The sequence below is a fragment of the Sebastes fasciatus genome, chromosome 5, assembly GCF_043250625.1.
Source record: "Sebastes fasciatus isolate fSebFas1 chromosome 5, fSebFas1.pri, whole genome shotgun sequence".
NCBI lineage: Eukaryota > Metazoa > Chordata > Actinopteri > Perciformes > Sebastidae > Sebastes > Sebastes fasciatus.
Genome location: NC_133799.1, coordinates 31,909,902 through 31,929,692, shown reverse-complemented (window position 1 = coordinate 31,929,692; position 19,791 = coordinate 31,909,902). Strand labels below are relative to the sequence as shown.

At 41.7% G+C, this 19,791-nt stretch overlaps 1 long non-coding RNA gene across 1 annotated transcript in view; it reads right to left on the bottom strand.

Moving 5' to 3' along the window:
- The window catches only part of LOC141768627 (uncharacterized), a 30,111-nt gene extending 10,536 nt beyond the window's left edge, over positions 1 to 19,575 (bottom strand). The window contains exons 1-2 of the long non-coding RNA XR_012594125.1: positions 19,461 to 19,575; positions 17,342 to 17,397 (exon numbers count right to left, since the gene is read on the bottom strand). This is a non-coding gene — a long non-coding RNA (uncharacterized LOC141768627). The remainder of the gene's footprint in view (positions 1 to 17,341; positions 17,398 to 19,460) is intronic.
- Between the last annotated feature and the right edge of the window lie 216 nt (positions 19,576 to 19,791).

Sequence of the window (19,791 nt, the reverse complement as noted above, 5' to 3'; positions counted from 1 at the left end):
CGCTGGCGGTGCCCTGAGGAGCAGCGCTGCCTGCTGGGCGAGGTGTCAGAATGATGATTGCTTTCTGACCTTGGCCGGCTCTCCATTACATCCATAATGAAACCTGCGCTTCCTCTACAGCTGCCTCTAAATGGTAAAAGGTGCCTCGCTGTATGTCTTCCTCTTTGATTTCACTCGGTTGCTGGCATTTGGTCCTTAACGTGTTTCCTCTTTTTGCGACCATGCACCTCTGGGACCTGGCATCATGGCGCAGTAGCTGGGTGCCTTAACTCATTCATCTGTGGATCTGTCTGCAGTCTTTGATTAGTCTCTTTGAACAGGTAGGAGGAACCTTTAACACGACCTCATCTCTTAGGCCTTAGAACAAGCCTGTGACCCTAATGTGGAAAACTAACCTCACTACGGTAAGCTATACAGTGATTCAAAGAATATCTTCTCTTACTTTAAAAATGTCACTTAGTGCTGTTTCACGGAATTATTTTGAGAGAGTGTCTACAGTAGTTCTGACCAATATTGCAATTCATTTTTATAAATCATATTCCAGATCTGTACCAGTGGTAGCCTATGGAGGAGGAAACGTGCCAAAATCAAAAATAAATAAATGAATAAATGGCTCAATACAATTTAACAATTAATAAATAAATCTAAAAAATAAATATAAAATAAAAAATAAATGCAAAAATAAATAGATACATTTAAAAGTTAATAAAATAAATGAATAAATACATAAATAAAAGGGGAAATTAAATAGAAGATTAGATAGATAGGGGAAGTAATACAAAGATAAATAAATAATGAAGCAAATTAAAACAGAAATATCAATTTATGTCACATTTATTAATTCATTAATGCCTACATTTATTTTTAATATTATTTTTGGTCCATTAAATGGCATATTTATTTATTTGTCAAGTCATTTATTCATTTATTTTTATTTTGGCAGGTTCCGTCCTCCATATATATAGCATGAATCTAAATAAATTTGTAGCAGGCATAATGACAAAAATGTCTGCAACATACATACAGTTGCTTATTGTTGAGGTTCTCCAAGCTTCAGTCAGTTGGAGTGAACTAATATGGTAAACATCTAGTAAGATAATATTACTTATTAACTACTTTCATTAAGGGTTTTTACAGCTTGTTTGGACAGTGTTAAATGTAGAGTCGGTAATCTTGAGAAACTAGCAAGAGTACACTAGATTTAAAAAAATTATCCTACTGAAAATACCGAGCCCAGTGTTACCAACTCTTTTCCAATAAAAGCAGCTAGCAGCATCAGCTCCAAAGTTGCTAAATCCAGCGAGAATTCAGCAACACTGACAGTCCGTCTGTTCAGGCCTCCCTCCAAAGCCCAACTCCCAAAACTATCATTAACAACTTAAACAATGAACACGGCTATTGTTACTTACTGCAGCTAGCAGCTACTATTCGGCCCGAATGAAATGATTGGATGGGCTTATTACAGTCCTGCAACAGCCAGGATTTTTTTTCTTTTTTTTGTCAGAGCATTTGATTTATTGATTGCTGTCAGGATATAATGAGAATTTCAACAAATATAATAAAAAAATACATTTGAACAACAATACCAATCATACCTTTAATGTAGCCTAATAAAGTTCTCAGGGATGACATATTTTTGTAGTCCAACCACGAAGTTAGCATCGCCCTGGTTCCCTCGACAAAAAGCCAATGGGATTTTTCCTTTGGCTATAAAGGCGGACGAGTTGGCGTGATGATGTTTAGTAGTCTCATTTAGCCACTTGTTAGCAACCGCCTTTTTAAAGACACATAAAGGCTTCAAAATTCATGAGTGGGATATTTATTGATGTATTTTATATTGTAGAACAAAGCGTTAAAATCTCTTAAGCATGTGTTAACCACAGACCTTATTTCAGGCATCTAACTAAAAACACATTAAAAAAAACCCCAATGATTTCCAGACGAGGGAACAGGAAGTGCTAAAATGCAAACTCATTTCCAGGTTTTAGCACTCTATAATGTGATTAAAATGGCATCTGTTGCAATTTCGATATTCCATATTTCCATATTCTTCAACCTCCGCTACAGCAGTAATGTTTGGTTGTTAAATCTAATTAATTACTTCTTGAACAAAACACTGCCAATGTGAAGCAGGTCAGTTTCCAGTGCTGTACAGTATGTGTATGTTGTTGCCATCCTGTGCATTTGGAGACAAAAGAAAAAGAGATGAGCGGTTATTAACAAGTGAGAAAGTGGAAAGGGGAGCTTTCGAGCAGCGCAGAGGTACCATCCCATAACTTCTCTGCACATAGGCCTGTCTGAAAAGTCCCATTGATCAGCTCCGAGTCTCTTGTTCAGCACTAACCGCTATCCCTCATCCCAAACTGTCACAAAGCCATCAAGATCAAATCCCGCTTCTACATGGCAGGCCTGAGAGAGCGTTTCCCTCTGATACCATACAACCCCAATAGACAGGGGAGCAATAGAAAGAGCCCAGTAGAAAACTCGAACTGCTGCCACATCTTTGGCAACCATTACTGCCTTTTTTTGTGACACGGTTTTTGATATGTCACCTTCTGATCTGACGCGGGTTTCTGCTGGTCTCGCCTCAAGGGGTCGGGGGGTAGGCTGCGCTTGCAGAAAAGTCGGGGAGAAAACGAGCACTTTGCATTCAATTGCTCCCCGTTTGGTGCTTCTTTCCCCGCCGCATCTGAGGAAGAGAGCAGACAAACAGATATCCAGAGGAGCTCTCTCTCCTTTTTCATCCCCATTGTCAAGTTAATTTACAGCAGAATCTTCCTGGATGCAGGATGCCATGTGAGTTATTGATTATTTTCCTCCCGCTCTCAGAGCCATCATCCTGAGCCTTGATGGAACAATGAGGGAGGGTTGGGCCCCAGAGGAGTGGTATGTACAACTCTGTACACGCCACTTTACACTTGTAGTCACTGTCGGGAGCATACAGCAGAATTCAATTTACACCGCTTTTAGACAAATGTAAACATACCGCATGTAAGGCGCAAGTGCAAATCTCAGTAGTCTGGGGTCACCAGACGCACGCAGGCAGGAATGTGATTTGACTTCGACTAAAGGACGTGTAAATTAGAAAGGAAGAGATATGTTTTATGAAAAGTAGATTCTCGAAACGATAGCTGTGAAAACACTTGGAACATTTTTACTGTAAGAAAAAAAAAAAAAGACAATTTGATAACAGCAATGCGACTAAAATAAAAGTGGCATGCATTATTAGGCTATCAACACATTGATGTGAGGCTCGGAAGCAGCGCAGATCTTCCTTTGAATTGTTGTTAATTTGAAGATAAGTAAATGAATTTGCTCCCTAGAGAATGACAGGCTGCGAGAGAATCTAATAGCTGAAGAGGAGTTTCAGGAGGAAAGTGAGGAGGAGTGACCCGGTGGAACGCTGTCAGAATGTCAAAAAGCCTCCCTGACTCAACTAATCCCCTCGCCTATGAAGTAGTCCCTCCTGTGATTAACTGTCTAATGAACATGCACAAAGACAGCAAAGGAAATAGGTCAGAATAATGCTTCTTAGGCAATTTGATGAGACGTTTGTCCTCTGATGTTATACCGATTATAAATTCTTTGGCGATTCCTCCGGAGCCAAACATTTAACCAAAAGATTAAGGCAAATAAAACACTTGGCCTCCAATCCTTAATAATCGCTAATGTCCTTTTACCGGAAAACAACTGAAGATATTAAGATACTGATGAAAACATATTTTCAGCCAGTCCAGTTGCACAGCAGTTTGTGAAATAGTCATGAAATTGAATGTTTTGATTTGTGTACATAGACACGAATTTGACATTTTTTTCGTGATGGTCTGCACAAAACAAATTTGTATGTAATCCATGTAATTGTGAACCGGGAAGTATAGAGAGCGGCGAACGCCGCGTAGGGAGATGGTTGGGGTGGATGGTCCAAAAACACCAGACTTTCGCCCAGGAGACTGGTGTTCATGTCCGGTGTGAAACCAGAAGTCAAAGTTGATTCATTTGTCATGTAACTTCCGTACTTAAATTACGCCACTTCAGTTGTTATTTTAACCCAAACCGCGATCTTTTCCTAATCCTAACTAAGTAGTTTGTTGCCTAAGCCTAACCAAACCGATCTTTTCCTAAACCTAACTAAGTAACTTCTTGCCTAAGCCTAACCAAGCCAATCTTTTCCTCAGCCTAACTAAGTAGTTTGTTGCCTAAGCCTAACCAAATTGATCTTTTCATAAACCTAACTAAGTAGTTTGATGCCGAAGCAAGTCGATCTATTCCTAAACCTAACTAAGTAGTTTGTTGCTTAAGCCTAACCAAGCTGATCTTTTCCTAAACTTAACTAAGTAGTTTTATTTTGAAAAGACAGGAGCGGAAATTGACACGTGCATCACACGAAAAGCCGAAAAATATGTTGTTGAAAGTTCTGCTGAGCGTCACGAAAAAAAAGGAAATTTAAGTCTATATGTACGAATCAAATAGATTCAATTTTGTGACTATTTCACAAACTGCCACACAACTGTGTTGTTTCAGCATATATTCTGCATCAAATGTTGATTGTATCTGTTTGCACGCACTCATTTTCATTTCAATACAAACAACATGGTGAATCGTGTCCTGTGATTGCATAGCACGGTATAGCACTCCTCATTCTGTGATTTACATCAGCGTCTGCTAACAGTTGGCTCAATCGGTTTTATACTGTGTCATCAAAAGAAAATCAAACAGAGGGATTGTTGCTTTTGATGTGAACAGATTAAACCATCAAAGATTTTAATTGTTTCTAAAACGCTTTCAGATCTTTAGTATTCCCTTTGCTGAGACTGTCTTCCATCTGTCTCCCAAACGCTGTACCATGAAGGGGGATGCAACACACGCACAAACAAACTGAGGACTAGGCTCTGATAATTATGCACAACTCATTCATTAGAGGGTAAAAGTTCTGCTACTCCCATTAAATTCTGAACTCACATAATTGATTCACTATTAATGCGTATGGTATAGATCAAAGGATAAACATTTCATCTTTGATTAATTCCTGTCACATTAGCGCAGTGGCTGATGAAGCTCTAATGAAAATGACCACCCCCAAGTCAAACATTTCTCTCCAGTTTATGGAAATAAAAAAAAAAAATCAACTTGTGAATTAATTACTTAAAACCAAGCAAACAAAATATATATTCTGATTCACACAGAGAAGGTGAGCTTCTGAGCCAGGATGTGGTTAGCCTAGCTTAGCGTAAAGACTAGAGTTATAGGGAAATAGCTAGCTATATTTTTTAATTTATGTTCATGTATGGATAAAATAAACTAAATACATTGTATAAAAAAGACACCTTAGGTGCTGGTAGGCATATTTTAAACCTTCCCAGATCCAGGCTAGCTGTTTCCCCCTTCTAGTCTTTATGCTAAGCTAGGCTAAAAACATTCTAACTCCAGCTCATACTAAAAGGAAAACTGTGTTTTCATTTCAACCATTACAACTTGGGTTTTATTGTCATAGCTCCGACCATGAGACCTTGGTATGTGGCAACTTTGCTGAAACAGTTTTGCCCAGATTAGCTGCAGTATTCGTAGACCACATTATTTGAATGTAAAACCAAAAGAGAGCACCATAATGTCACTAATATTTCTTCACTGCACAGGAAAACCATACTGCAAGTAAGTCAAAGTGGAACCAAGGCCTATGGAAAGGAGGCTGGGATGACGGGTGGACATCGGTCTTGGAGTATGGGGTATAACATATGCGCATGCAGTTTAACTGAAGCTGCGTTCCTGCGTTGCAATTGGCTCAATTTGGGCGAGTGCAGGCCAGATTTTACTGCGCACGTGTTATACCCCCAAAGATATGACGGGTTGATGATGCGTGACCCAGCCTCCTTTCCATAGGCCTTGAGTGGAACCAGGAAGTCAGTATGTGAACTGTGATGAGCTGTGTCCCAATTCAATGTATCCTGATACAACGGTTGAGGAAAAGTTATTTCTCATTTTCCGTTAATTTTGTGAGGAATGTCCAGCAATACGTGTCAATTTCCACTAATTACTTGCATACAGTCTTTTCAAATTAAACTTCCATCTCCACAGGAAACAACTTGTTTAGGTTTAGACAACAAAACTACTTAGTTAGGTTTAGGAAAAGATTGACTTAGTTAGGTTTAGACAACAAAACTACTTAGTTAGGTTTGGGCAACAATACTATTTAGTTAGGATTAGGAAAAGATTGACTTGGTTAGGTTTAGGCAACAAAATTACTTAGTTAGATTTATGGAAAGATCATGGTTTGGGTTAAAATAACTACGGAAGTGGCGTAACTTTAGTGTGGAATAAATCAACGCTGATTTCTCGTTTCACACGGGGTGTGAACACCGGTCTCTGGGTCAAATGTTGGTGTTTTTTGCCTAACTGGCGTTTGCCGCTCTTTATACTTCCTGGTTCGACGTGGATGACATACAAATTGATTTTGTGGGATATATAGGAATTACAGTGCACTTTTACTTTTTGTAGGTGTATGAGAACAGCCTGTCCAATTCCATACTACATAATACAGCATGTATTACATTCCAATCTTTATAGTTCACTGTTTTTTGCCATTAGTATACAAGAAATCAGCATGCTATTTATATAATACATAGTATGAAACATAATCTCACTATGACTATTACCCTTTCCCCACCTCTAGAAATAACAGCCAAATTGGGGCAATTAGGAACGTAAAAGTTGCTGGAGTGGTAGAAGTGCCAAAACTTTGTGCTGGCAGTAATCTTTTCTCCACAGCGGGTCTTGGCCCCGGCTTCAACCTCTGTCTTTTATCTTCCCTTTGTTGGCGTGGCTGCGTTGAAACAGAGGTTCAACGCATCTCCTCCCTCCTCTGGTGTGGCTCCACAAAGATGATTGCCTTCTAGTAACAAGCCTCTGCCCCGCATCACCGCTACCACCACCACCACCCTCCACACCTCACCCCACCTCTCCCTCCTTTCTCCTTCTCCCTGCTCCCTTGTTCCCTAGCTCTGTGCTTAGCAAACATCAAAGGGACCTATCATACCCCGATGGTTTAAATCTTTTAACAGGGAATAACAGCCGGAGTACATCCAGACCCCTCACGTCCCACAGTCATGTCACCATGTGTTCCCGCAATGATCGCCAGGGGAGAGGCTCTGGCCGGGTGGAGAGCCTTTCTGGTGGTGCGTGTTCTCTCCGCAGGACCGTGAGGGGGGCCCCGGCACTGTGATCAGGGGCCAGGCCAAATTCTGTTTGAAATGTGAATGGGCTAATTTTCATCAGCCTCCCTCATGCTAGGGGAGGTCCCAGGTGCCACAGCATGCCAAGGGTCATCATTAGAAGACGGCTGCCTTCAAAAAAAAAAAAATCAAAAAAAAAAAAAAAAACTGCATCTTGTGGCAGTGTTTCTCTTTTATTCTTTTATTATTTCTCTGTTAAATTCATAAACATTAATGAACAAAATTTATACAACCCACACGCTCCTTCAGCGAGGCTCCCGCACTTTTTCTTTATCTGATTTCGTTCCTTTTATTTCACCCTCTTTTTTTCTTCCTCGGCTGATGTATAAACAAACAAAATAGTGACTGAAAATGTGGAGACGACCTAGCTCGAGATATAGGAGGGGTGGGTTGGGGGGGAGGTTCATATCTGATTTGAAATTCAGACGGATTCCATGATCAAAGGAGGCTCAATATCTCTCAGCTGTTCAAAGGGACTTGTATAAAACAAATGTGATGTGACCAAGTGTAGAGGAGCACTCATTAAGAGCTAAAGCAGATAATGACAGGTAAGATGAGGAGACGGCGCCGTGCTCTAATTCTCTCCCCCCACTGAACAGGCATTTGTTTGCTTTTGCGTGATGTTTTTGTGTGTCTTCCTCGCGCCTTGCGTTTTTGTTGCTTTTGATATTGATTAGGGAGGGAATAGGAGAAGAGGTACACGAGGGTTTCAGACACCGCCATCCTGCTCCCTTTTGTCAGAGACAGCCCTTGAGTTCTCGCTGTTGTTCTCTGCCATGCGCCAGCGCGGGGAGTTTGGGTTGCTTTGCACACAAAGTCACAAGGAGCTAAACGCCTCCCTTTAGGGTCTGCAGGGTATAAACCACCCCATTGTTTTCTCTTTTGTGTTGTTAGGAGAAGTGAGCGAATGTGAGTTTCACACCCACCTCGTCACGGCGTTCTATAATAAAGAGAAACTTTGTGCATTTACAACTAGAAGAGAAAATGCATCAATCTAATGAACCAACTGTGTCTGGAGAGAGTCTCAAGTGTTCCTAAATAATACACGTATACTAGAAGCATATCATCTACGCCAATAGGGAAACAATATTTAAAAAAAAAAAAAGTATTATTAGGCATTAGATGTATGTTTGATGTTTGGCCCTGCCTCTCTGTTTTCGGGTCCTGACCTTCAGCGAGCACACGGCTCCAAATGAGCCAGGCCAGTTTTGTAGTCTTTTTGTGCTTGGAGGAGCCATGAAATATTCAAGCTTAGTGCTTCCCTGAGACCAGGCTGGTGGCTGTGGCTTTGTTAGCACGCCTCGCCTTGCCTCGCCCTGCACTCCTTGTCCAGTGTCCACTCCCGCACCTTGAACCGTCATCTTGAGGTGGGGGGGGGGGAGAACTCTGGGAGTCCGCTCCCTCCGAACATAATGTCCCATTTTTCTGCTCGTCTTCACCGGAGTTTTTTTTTTTTTTTGTTACCTGCAACGAGAATTCTCTATATGCCGTCATGCAATTCCTCCCACCTCATTGCTTAGTACTGCTGTATGGCTATTTCCAGCAGGCAAGGGTGTGGGATATAGCTCTATGTGGACTTTGTCAATTCATGACCAATGGCGAGGTCCTGCATTATACACTAAGCTGAGCAGGAGAGCAGGTTTGTTTTATTCACAACCTTGTGGATTCAAACAGATTGCTCAGACTGGGGAATTGAAGCAGATACTATCATACAGGTCCAAGACATGGAGAGAGAACAGGTAGGAATAAACTATGTATAAAAGCACTGGTAAGCTTCAGCCCCAGGCAAAGCTACACGGGCTACAATGTTACCCTCCCCAAAGCCACAATCAATTCTTGGCTTCACAGTATCCAAATGTTTATTTTTGCTCAGCTGCAATATAATGACAAGTCGTTCTGAGATACAATTGTACCCTTGGCTCGCATTGGTATTACAGAGCGCCGTGGTCGGATTTACCTTGGTTTGGGACGAGTTCAGAGCAAAGCTAAACAAGTTCTAAATACTGACAGTTTGAGTCTTTTCGCTGTTCATTGTGAATCGAGAAGAAAATGTTCACATGGTTCCTCGTGCCTATTGTAGGACTGAGCACATGCATTGCATCCAACACCAACACCAACAATTCAAATCCCTCCAGATTCCAAATCCTGCATGTCAGAAACTAACAGCTGTAACATATTACTGCTCTATCCCTCCTCTATAAAATAATGCCCCATCACATCCAAAAAAATATATTACCATCTCATTCAGATTCATAACACTGATGGCTTTCAAGCATCATCTATATAATCCTGGAATAATTTCCCCCTCATGCGTATGTCCATATCTGGAGTCATAAATAACTGTTCCGTGACAAAATCCTTTGTAAAAGGGCAGGATGTATGTGCCGGCGTCGCCGCGGCGTGTCCGTCCTGCGTGATGTATAAACCCGGCTATCTGCTCCGTCTAGCCTGACATGCTCTTAATCCGCCCTGACGAAGGGATGCGCTCTGTCGGTTAGCGGGGGCTTCACCGAGGCGGCGGGCGGCACCGCAACCCCCAAATCCCACCTCCACCCCAATCTTTCCATTCAGCCTCAGACACACTACATCCATAAGTATTCCATTAACCCCGGTCCTACCTGTCTGAAGAGCTGAACATGGCTAAATCAATGACTTTGTGTATTGTGTCTGCACATATGAGCTTGTGTCTATGTTAATGCATCACACCTGTGCAAATTTGACTCCACCTGCCCGCCCGTCTTTGCACTGTTTGCATTATGGCCGCTGGCTTCTTATCAAGCATTGCTGTAAACAAGGTCCATGTTGCTTATTTAAGTGCCCATTGGCTGCGGATACACCCCTACGTCTTTGCTCCTTTACTGCAGGGCCCCGTTAGGCCCTTCTTGTGGGCTGCGGTCCCCTGCAAAGCAGCATGGGGTCCAAAGCAGACTAGGGGTTGGGGATTCACCTGCTTGGAGCTGGTATTACCTTAGGGGGGTTTGAGTATAAAGGAATACATCACATGCACTACTGTACACACAAATGTGTATCCATGTGTACAGGATAGTAAACAGAGCACCATGTTGGAAAGTGCATGGATTTCCATAACCCTAACCCTAACCCTAATGTGGCCATAACCCGAACCCTAACCCCTGGCTTAACCTAGATGAAGACACACTCCATTTTTTTTGCTGAGTTTAACTGCAGTGAAAGCAAATTTGGGAAACAAATTGCCCCCAATCAAACTAAATATATCCCCCACTCAACTGGTTTGAATCCAAAAATGCTCCCCATTTGTGGCATTGTTCAGAAACACACACACTACCAAACAACAATTTTTGGATAATCAAGCATTTTCCTAAACCAATGCATCCCATGCATCTAACAGACTCCCACAGGAACAGGCTGCCAGGAAGGCAGGCACTCATCTTCTCCACTGTAATACTCCACACTCACACTAGGGGGCAGTATGTGACTTAAAAACATGCACCGACGAAGCCGGTGCCTTGACAGGCCCATGTGAGCGCCGCCGCCGCTCCAAAAAATTAAATGAAAATTTGAAGTCAAATTGATGTTATCCTCTATAAAAGCAATCCTCACAGCACACATCAGCAGCAACACTCCTACGAGCCGTGTATTATTGCGCGTGAATCCAACGGCCTCTAAATAATCATATGTTCTGCATTGAGGCTCCGTGCATGATGGGAGTTCTTTCAAAAATGAAGCACAGCACATAGTAGTAGGATTAGTGCCTGGTCCCCTTGTTTTCACTGCATAGTTTTACAGATTCACTATTGTGTTCAATAGATCTATATCTGCAGAAAGGTTGCAGTCTTTGGGGGGAATGAAGCTGTGCTACAGATGGATTTTTAAGACCTGTATGCGGGGTTACAATAATGTATTTCGATGTAGACAAATGCACATTTTTTATTCTATTTTTTAATTAATTTAAAATGAATCTAGTGGCTGCAGATGTTTGGATCTTTCACCTCCTTAAATTGACACTGCACTGTTGCTTATAGGCCCTTCCAGTGTATCCAAGAAATCCATCATGTTAGGTGGTAAAATGCTTTCATTTTTCAGGAGCTCTATATTTTAACATGTGTACATTCAGATAATTTATCCCGTCGTGCACAATTTGACCTGCTCGAATTGCTACAGAAAACAAATAACGAACGGCACATGACATCCGTTTACGTTCCCCCCATTTAAAATGCAGGTGGGCATGACCACGGCGCCGACACGTGCACCGGTCTGTGAACAGAGTCAATTAGGAGAGGCTGCAGATTATTTCTTAATTAAATAGGGGGCTACCTTAACCACAAAGGTGCAGCAGCTCACACCTCACAGTGCAACACTAACAGCTGCCAGGCCTTGTTCTGCCGAGAGAAGAGGGGGGCTGTTCATTAAGCAGCGCTATCTCTCCTGGGCTTGTCCACCTGCCTTGATCACGTTTGCATTAATAATGCATCGCCGAGTGCAGTAATACAACCATTACAATCGCTGCTCTTCCCAGCCTCTCGCTGGCAGCTCTGCCACCACAACACGGGGGGAAAATTGTAATCTTTTTCTCCTTTATCCGGGGCTCCTCTCATATTGCCACCCCAAAGAACACATCTCTGCTACACACCAAAAATGGCTTTACCCTTTCTCTTTTGGGTTCACTACACTTTGAAAACAATGCAGTAGACACGGCTTCCGCCAGATGAAAGTTGACCATTTGGAGTCTGAAGAATGTTCATTCCTCCGCAATTCCTTATCTGGTATGATATATATCACAGAACAAGAGTGTTTGTTTCTCAGAGAGAGAAAGAGAGAGAGGGAGAGAATCGCCGACTGATAGGATTCACAGCCGCAGACGTGCCTTTCAAGGTGACCATGAATTTTAATGGTAGCAGGAATTGTTTGGGAAGATTCCCTTCAATCACCGGGCTCCCCTGATAGGAATAGATTGGGGGAGATTTGCATAGATTTCAAACACCTGTAATTAAATCTAAATGTGGCGTGGCCTCTCTCAAACAGCGGGCTTTACATGCAAGAGGTCCAAAAAGCCCCGGAAGAAAAAAAAAGACACCATTTCCAGGGATCACATTCTTGTTAAAATTCACAGAATAATTTGTCTTTGTATAGGAGAACAGTATATCCAAACAGTCAATAGGAGAAATGGAACCAGTTGCGTGGCAGGCGTGACTGCTTGCTGGTAGGGTAAATATTACTTATTATTTTCTAATGTAACACTCCTAAGCCGGAGCTCAGATTTCCATTTGGAAGCAAACATTAAGGAGATTCAGGAGCCATCCAAATGGCCAAGTAATTAATGTTACCACGCACGGCCAAGATATTAGAATGTTAACAGTGTTGGAGCCATGTGATTCCGAATACAGAGTGAGGGCTTTATTACTACGGCCCAGACAGGGGGTGACATCCCTCCTAATTGGGGACATCAGAGTTCCTGCTGCTGCGTCTTATCCTCAGTTCAGATCGCTCCCTTTTTTTTTTTAATTTATTCACTTTCCCTTCTCCCCCCTTCTCTCTCGCTCCTTATCACTGGGATCTGCTCTCATTAGCAGTCGGCTGCGGCCCCCCTCGTTTGCATTTCAAGTGGCGGCGCTGTGCAGGAGCGGCCCCGCGTTACCGTCAGGCAGGGAGGAGGAAAGAGAGAGAAAGAGATAGGGGGGTGGTGGGGGGGAGAGAGATGGGAGGCGAGAGCGGGAGCCGTCGCACGCAGTTGATGCTTCATCACGGCGCCGCATCCCGACATCTGGGGCCGTCTTTTTTTCCCATGAGCACCAGTGTGTCATTAACAGGATTAATCTGGGCCCTAATTTCCTAATGATCGCTGTTTTAATGTATGTGAACGAGTGCAGTCTCTTGACTCATTACCGCCAATTTGCCTGAGACACACATAATCAGACTCTCTAACAACTCACCAACATTTATTTTTGCTAATATGATTTTTTTTTTTTTTTCTCCCACTGTGGATAGAGCAAACACAGTTTAATTCTGGCTGAGTGGATTCCCAATCAGTGCTTACTATACAGAACACGCTTTACCAACAGTGAATGAGAAACATCTCATTTATCTCTGGATGTGTGGCCTAGTCGTACTGTATTAAGGTTGCTTAATGTCTTCCCTTACGTTAGAAGGTAGAACGTAACAGTGCGGTTCAACTGCGGCAGAAAAACAGCACGTGACCCTCCGCTATAAAGTTTTAGTGTCAACAAAACATCGCCAACAGTATGAGTTTGAACACACACCATACAATGTGGTGGAGAACCGGTAAGCTCACTTAAACATTAACATCAAGTGCACCGTTGACTGGGGAAATGGTCGGGGTTTTGTGGCCAGTGGTACCACACCATCCCATAAACACACGGATGTATTCAAGCCCCGGGGCAGCTGCAGGGCAGACCTGTGAAACCTGGCCATGGTGTCTTGGTTTAAGGGAAACGTCTCAAGGATCTTCACCCAGGAGGATCCTCTGTGGCTTCTGTGACAGTTGACCTTTAACCTCCCCCAAGCCTCGCGGCGGTCGAAAAAAAAAAGCGGTTCAAGTCGCATCTTTGCAGGTCGACGGCCCCCGTGTGATTTCATAAAGCTGAGCCTCGACAGAAAGTGAAGATGACACAATGTTTAATATTAATGTTTGACGTATACAACCCTGATAATAAACATTAAGTATTTAACAACAACTGCAATTCTATGATTCACTAGTCCATTGGGCTCAGCAGCTTCCTGAAGAGAGAAGCTATAGTCTATTTCGCGCTTTATCGCCCATTATATATGATGATTTTCATTTTAGTAAATTGTCCTCAATTTTTGAGTTTTTCTGGATATAATGTGTTTTGGGACGGGAACCTTTTTGTGGCAGATTCTTTTTTTTTTTCTTTGTCAAGTTTGGGACAGAAGACGAAGTTCTTTGTTTGCCATGTAATATAATATGTATAAAGTTTGCGTTCTTGTCTGGCAAATATTTCACCACTGCAACTGTATTGTACTGCACAGTGGTGGAAGAAGTTTCAAATCTTTTACTGATGTGAAAATAGAAATACCACAATAACAAGTAAGAAGGTCCTGCATTCAGAATATCACTAAAGTAAAAGAGGAGAAGTATTATCAGCAACATGCACTTAAATGGTCCTTTCCAAAATATCCTAATGTTATATTATATTATTATATTGTAATTACTGATGTAATAGTAATTTGCTGCTTCCCGTTGGTGTTGCAGTTGGTCAAAGTGGAGATCATTTTATATTGTTGGGTTATTTAATCCAATTGTAAGTTTTGTATGTAAAATCTTAAACTGCAAAATTGTATTTATATATTTATATGTATAACTATAGCTACGTATTTGAGAAAAAAGTCCAATATTTGCTTCTGAAATGTACTACGGTACAAGTATAAAGTAGCATAAACAGAAAAACGGACTAAAAAGATTTCATAAACTATAAAACCAAAGCTAATTTTCCAACATTAAACCATCATGCTGCTCCTACGCATTAACTGTCATGCCAATCGGTAATATGTCAACAACAATCAATAGTCATTTGGGTCAATCAATATGCATTGTATGTGGATGAACTCATGACAACAGCTGCCACGTGTAAAGCATCTGACAATAAATACTGCCATATCCTAAAAGATATCATGTATTATTATTTAAAAGGGACATCGAGTTACAAATCATCATAAACAGCAGATGAGAAATACATGAATTAAAAGAAACTGTGCTGGGCCAGAACATTGATATAGAAGACACGCCCTAAAATATATTGCATATTCATGTTCACATAATAAAATACAGCATGTGTAACAACTACGTTACTGCGCTCGCAGCACTTGTGCAAATGTGAGGTGTCAACAGAGGAAGCTAAACCTCACAGCTGCCAATAATGCAACACTCGGGACCCCAATATTTGAAAACTCGTGTGAAAGGCATTTAAACATAACTGATATCTGATTTCATCTGTGACGAAATATTAATTAAAGTCCCTTTAAATGCCAGCCTGCTAATTGGTTTGCACCTGCATACGAGGAGCAGATTTCATGATTAATATTACCCCCAGCTCACCCCTCTATCCCCGGTAAAAACTCCCGGTACAAGTAGAGGAGTGCAGGGTAAATATTGAATCTGGGACTAAACTCCTGCCGCACGCGGCAGAGCAGGGGATGGAGATGTGTGAGAGTTGAGAAGCTGTCCTAATTAAGAAGCTGTAATCAGGCTTGGAGCTAGGGGGTAACTCCCTGGGTGTCATTTGTGATATTAAACCATGCTGTCCTCCTCCTTCTGTTTGTTGTGCTTCACTGGCTGGAGCTAATCCCTTTTAATATAGCCGCAAATATGCAAATGGCCGTTTCAATATACCAAACCTCCGATAGCTATCCTCTTTTAATTCAACAAAAGTTAAGAGCAGGACCTTGTCAGTCAAACTCCCTTTCCCCTCATAATAATACTAATGTTTTCCCATTACGCACAGTCCAACTAATTAAGGGGAAGTTTGTGTGGAGAGGGATTTGTGGCTCCCAGGAGAATGCAGGACACGGCTTCTTTCGCTTCTCGGGGCTGGCCTCAGGCGGATCGGAAAGTTGTTTGCTTACACCCTTCGAATCTTCATAAAATAATGCAAAACTGGAAAATGCACATAACGAACGTCTCGAGTCCGGTCTAGACCGGCTCCCCTGGCAGAGGCAATACTCTACACGAGCAGTCGCCGAATGAAAAGCTCAGCACCGCCGTCTGTGAATAGATGCCGCAGTTTGTGAGCGGGGGGTTCGAAAGGCCAAGTACCCCACAATGAGATAGCAGCATTTATATCCTTGCGACACAATTCATAAATAATGGATGAATCTGTAGATCTCTAGCACCCTGTGCATCTACATGTCACAAGTGACTCAATGATGATACCATAAAGCAGAGCTAAAGTGGTTTAAGGTCTATTCCGTGGAAGTCTCAGGATAAAGAGGGCTAAGAGAACCAAGGGACATACTTCCTCTAGTATTCCCCTGCCGCCTGTGGGGAATACTAGAGGAAGAAAAACTCTGCTCTCAGCTGCTTAACCTCCCGACTAAAAGCAACCCAAGAACACTGTTACTGCCAGCTGATGGTGGGAGTTTCACAGGCCGGGTTGCTGCTGAATTCTTGCCTCAATTCAGTAATGAAGTCGCAATGATATAGGTGGATGAAACTCATATTAACTTCCTAAAGCATTTCAAAGCAGATCAGTCGGTCCTGAGCTGCAGGTATAGCGCATAATGTAGGAAGAAGCTTGGTTGTCTGATTTGTACGATAGCCCAGAGAGCTCAACACACTGCTGTCTAAGAAAGCACAGCCTTAGTGATCACGATCAAGGGTGTTGCAAGCTAGCGATGTAAGTTTTTGAAGTGTCTGGAGAGTGGAGAATTCTGCATTACTAAATTAAAAGTGGCTGCACCCCACAAACTAGTTCTTACAAAGAGATTAGTTGCCATTAAATATTTACACCCATTAACTGCCAGATGTAGGCTTACTGTTGTGTAGCTAACCGAACCAACTGACAAAGCTAACGTTGGTGCCTGGGTTAGCTCAGTTGGTAGAGCGGGCGTCCATGTATTAAGGCTTGGTCCTGACCGCGGCGGCCCGGGTTCGAATCCGGCCTGTGGCCCTTTCCGCATCCACTCTCTCTCTCCCCCCTTTCAAGACTCTATCCACTGTCCTGTCATAAAAATGGAAAATGCCCCCAAAAAAATAACTTTAAAAAAAAAAAGAAAAAAAAAGCTAACGTTAGCTTGCTCATGCAGTATATGATCTGTTTAGACTGAAGAGTAAAGGCCTTTATACACCGGTTGCATGAGGAATAAACGACACGAAAATGTTAAAACTCGCCTGTGAATATTATATGTCTTGGGCTTTTATTGTGAAAGATAATAATAAGGTGTAAAAATAATAGAGTTTGCTGTCCTGGTTCAGATTACGGAGCCACCGTGTTGTTGTTTCATAAATATAAGCGCGACTCAACTGGTTCTGAACAATATGATTGTTTGATGCCTTTATTTGTGGTGCAAAAGCTCAGAAAATCAACCTTTTTGATTTACGTAGCTTTTTTTACCGTGTAATATTCGTGTCCTGTGTGAAAGTATTCATGACAAAATATACTGACGTGCCCCGGTGTGTAAAGGCCTTCAGTGGTCATGGAGTACGATCGACATATCTGACCTGAAACATGATAAATACTGTTTAATAACTTGAAGTTGGTGGGGCGAGGATTAACAAACATTAAAAAGCAGCAGGACAATGCAGTAAAAGTGGGCTTGCTTAAGCAGCGTTCACTAGTCTCTATTATTTACTAGACTCACTACATTACATTTAGCCTCCTTTAGAGTAACTAAAGAGATGCATTTAGGAAAATAAGTCAGATTTAGATTATATAAAATAAAGCAAATGCTAAGCTAATCAACTCTTCTGTAACAGGCCATTGAACAGGACTGAGCAATAATATTGGCTCTTTTCATTGTGAACATTTTAAAATGTGTCAGTTCTTTTCTTACTCAAAACAATCACATGAACCGAAACCAGAACTTCAAGACTCACTAGATTAAAGGCTGAGCAAAAACAGCTATATTACCCAAATTGACAGCGCATACAAAAGGGGAATTCAGCAGTATACAGTAACATTAGGTTGAGAACTGGTATGTCCCCAGTCAGATTATCACCTGTGTTAAACTGTGTGGAAAATGTGGTTCAAATTGCAAAATTGTTTTTTGCATCCATCCAAATTAGTTGTTGCCCCACCATTTTTTCCACTTAAAAACATCACTGAACATAACTGAAATTACGAAAGATTATGCAAATAACACTTGATTATAAGTAAATAAGTAAGGGATAATGCCTGACGAGGTGTCCATTATCAGAGATTGTAATGGTCGATGGGGGGGCCAGAATGGTTGCTTACGCAAAGTTCATTAATTAATTATAAGTGGGATAATGCCCTTCTATACCATATTCACTTGCCAAAGAAAAAACAATTAAGACCATTAGCCTAATGGATAATTTCATGCGTTTTGAAACCCAAATATAATGTTTTCACCAGCCACAACTCTGTTTCCCTTGCAACACCTGAGGGTTTGCTAATACCTGTGGGCCTAACAATCATTACCATCCCATAAGGTTCCTATGCAATGGAAACGTTGTTCACTACTCCAGTAAATAGGACGGACCTTAACTACGACTAGTCCGCTCAGCTCATAGAACCCTTTGGCTCAGCCACGAGCCAGAAAGCTAACATTATTCTGGCAAGATTCCAAGTCAAAAATATTGCATACGCTTGAAAAACAGTAAATATAATTTGACATCATGTTTGACAACAAGACATTAAGCTATCCAGCCATGTCATTGTCCCAAAATCAATATCAAGAGTTTCACAAACAATGGATATGTGTATACTGTCGGCCACAGCCTGAAGAAGCCAGTTGAAGGAATTAATGGCCACCCTGCAGCCAATCAGAATAGAGTATTCACCCAGACCATGGTATAACATCAGTTAGGTTAGCATAGTTGGATATTTCCCTCTCATTCTGTGTATTTTTTCTGTATTTGTATTTCTAAATTAGGTTGTGTTTTGTTTTGTTTTTATTTGGTTGTATTATTTATATTTGTATTTCTGTATTTGGTTGTGTTTTCATTTTGCACTGTGATTCATATGTATTGTCAAATTGGTGAAGTTGTGTTCTGCATTTTCCTTTTTGCATGTTTTTTTTTTTTTTTTTTAATTTGATTTGCAGAGTGTTGAGCTCTCAAGTGCCGCCTTAGAGAGCACACTGTGCATTCAGCACTTACCTTGACATAACCTAAACATAGCCGCAACCTCTGTGGAATATTTAATCTGATAATGGGGTGATTAATTACTGTTTGAATACCTGTCTTTGTTTAGTGACTTGTAAAAAGAATTACATAGCTATAAAAGCCTGACTGAATTCACGGTTAGCTTCAATCACTGCGAGATGTTAATAGGCCTCATGTCTGACTTGACAGTTGCTTGGAGGTGTTACCTCTAACAGTGTGCAACGCTGGGCTATGACCTGTTGTTAATAGTAGTCAGATGCATCCCATATAGGCGCGAATGAGGTGAAAATGAGGATCGGATAGAAACGGCTGAGACCGTGTATTCACTCTGTGTTTGTGTGTCATGTGCTGCTCTAAACAGATTTAGTAATTTAGGCTCAATACAGATGCCCAAAAAAATCTCACAGCGTACAGAATAAAGCATTGGGTACACTTACTTCAGCATCCCCCCTCAGCAGCAGCAGCTGTATTCAGTCTGGCAGAGCTTTTCCGACGTGTATTTTAACTTGCTGGGTAAACTCAGCCACCCTTGTGCCCCTTCAAATAGCTGTGGAAAAAAAAGCTCCTTCAGTGGCTGTTCAATTATTGATTGACAGTAAAAAGCTTGTGGGTTCATTAAGATCATAGATGTGCTGGGGGGTAATGCTTCAAAACTGGGGTAACTGCACAGCACTTAGTCACAGATGGCCCGGTAACAGTGCTCAATAGCTGGGAGGAAGGAGCGCAGACAGGAGCCTCGGTATCACACTGAACCTGGTATTGGTGTAC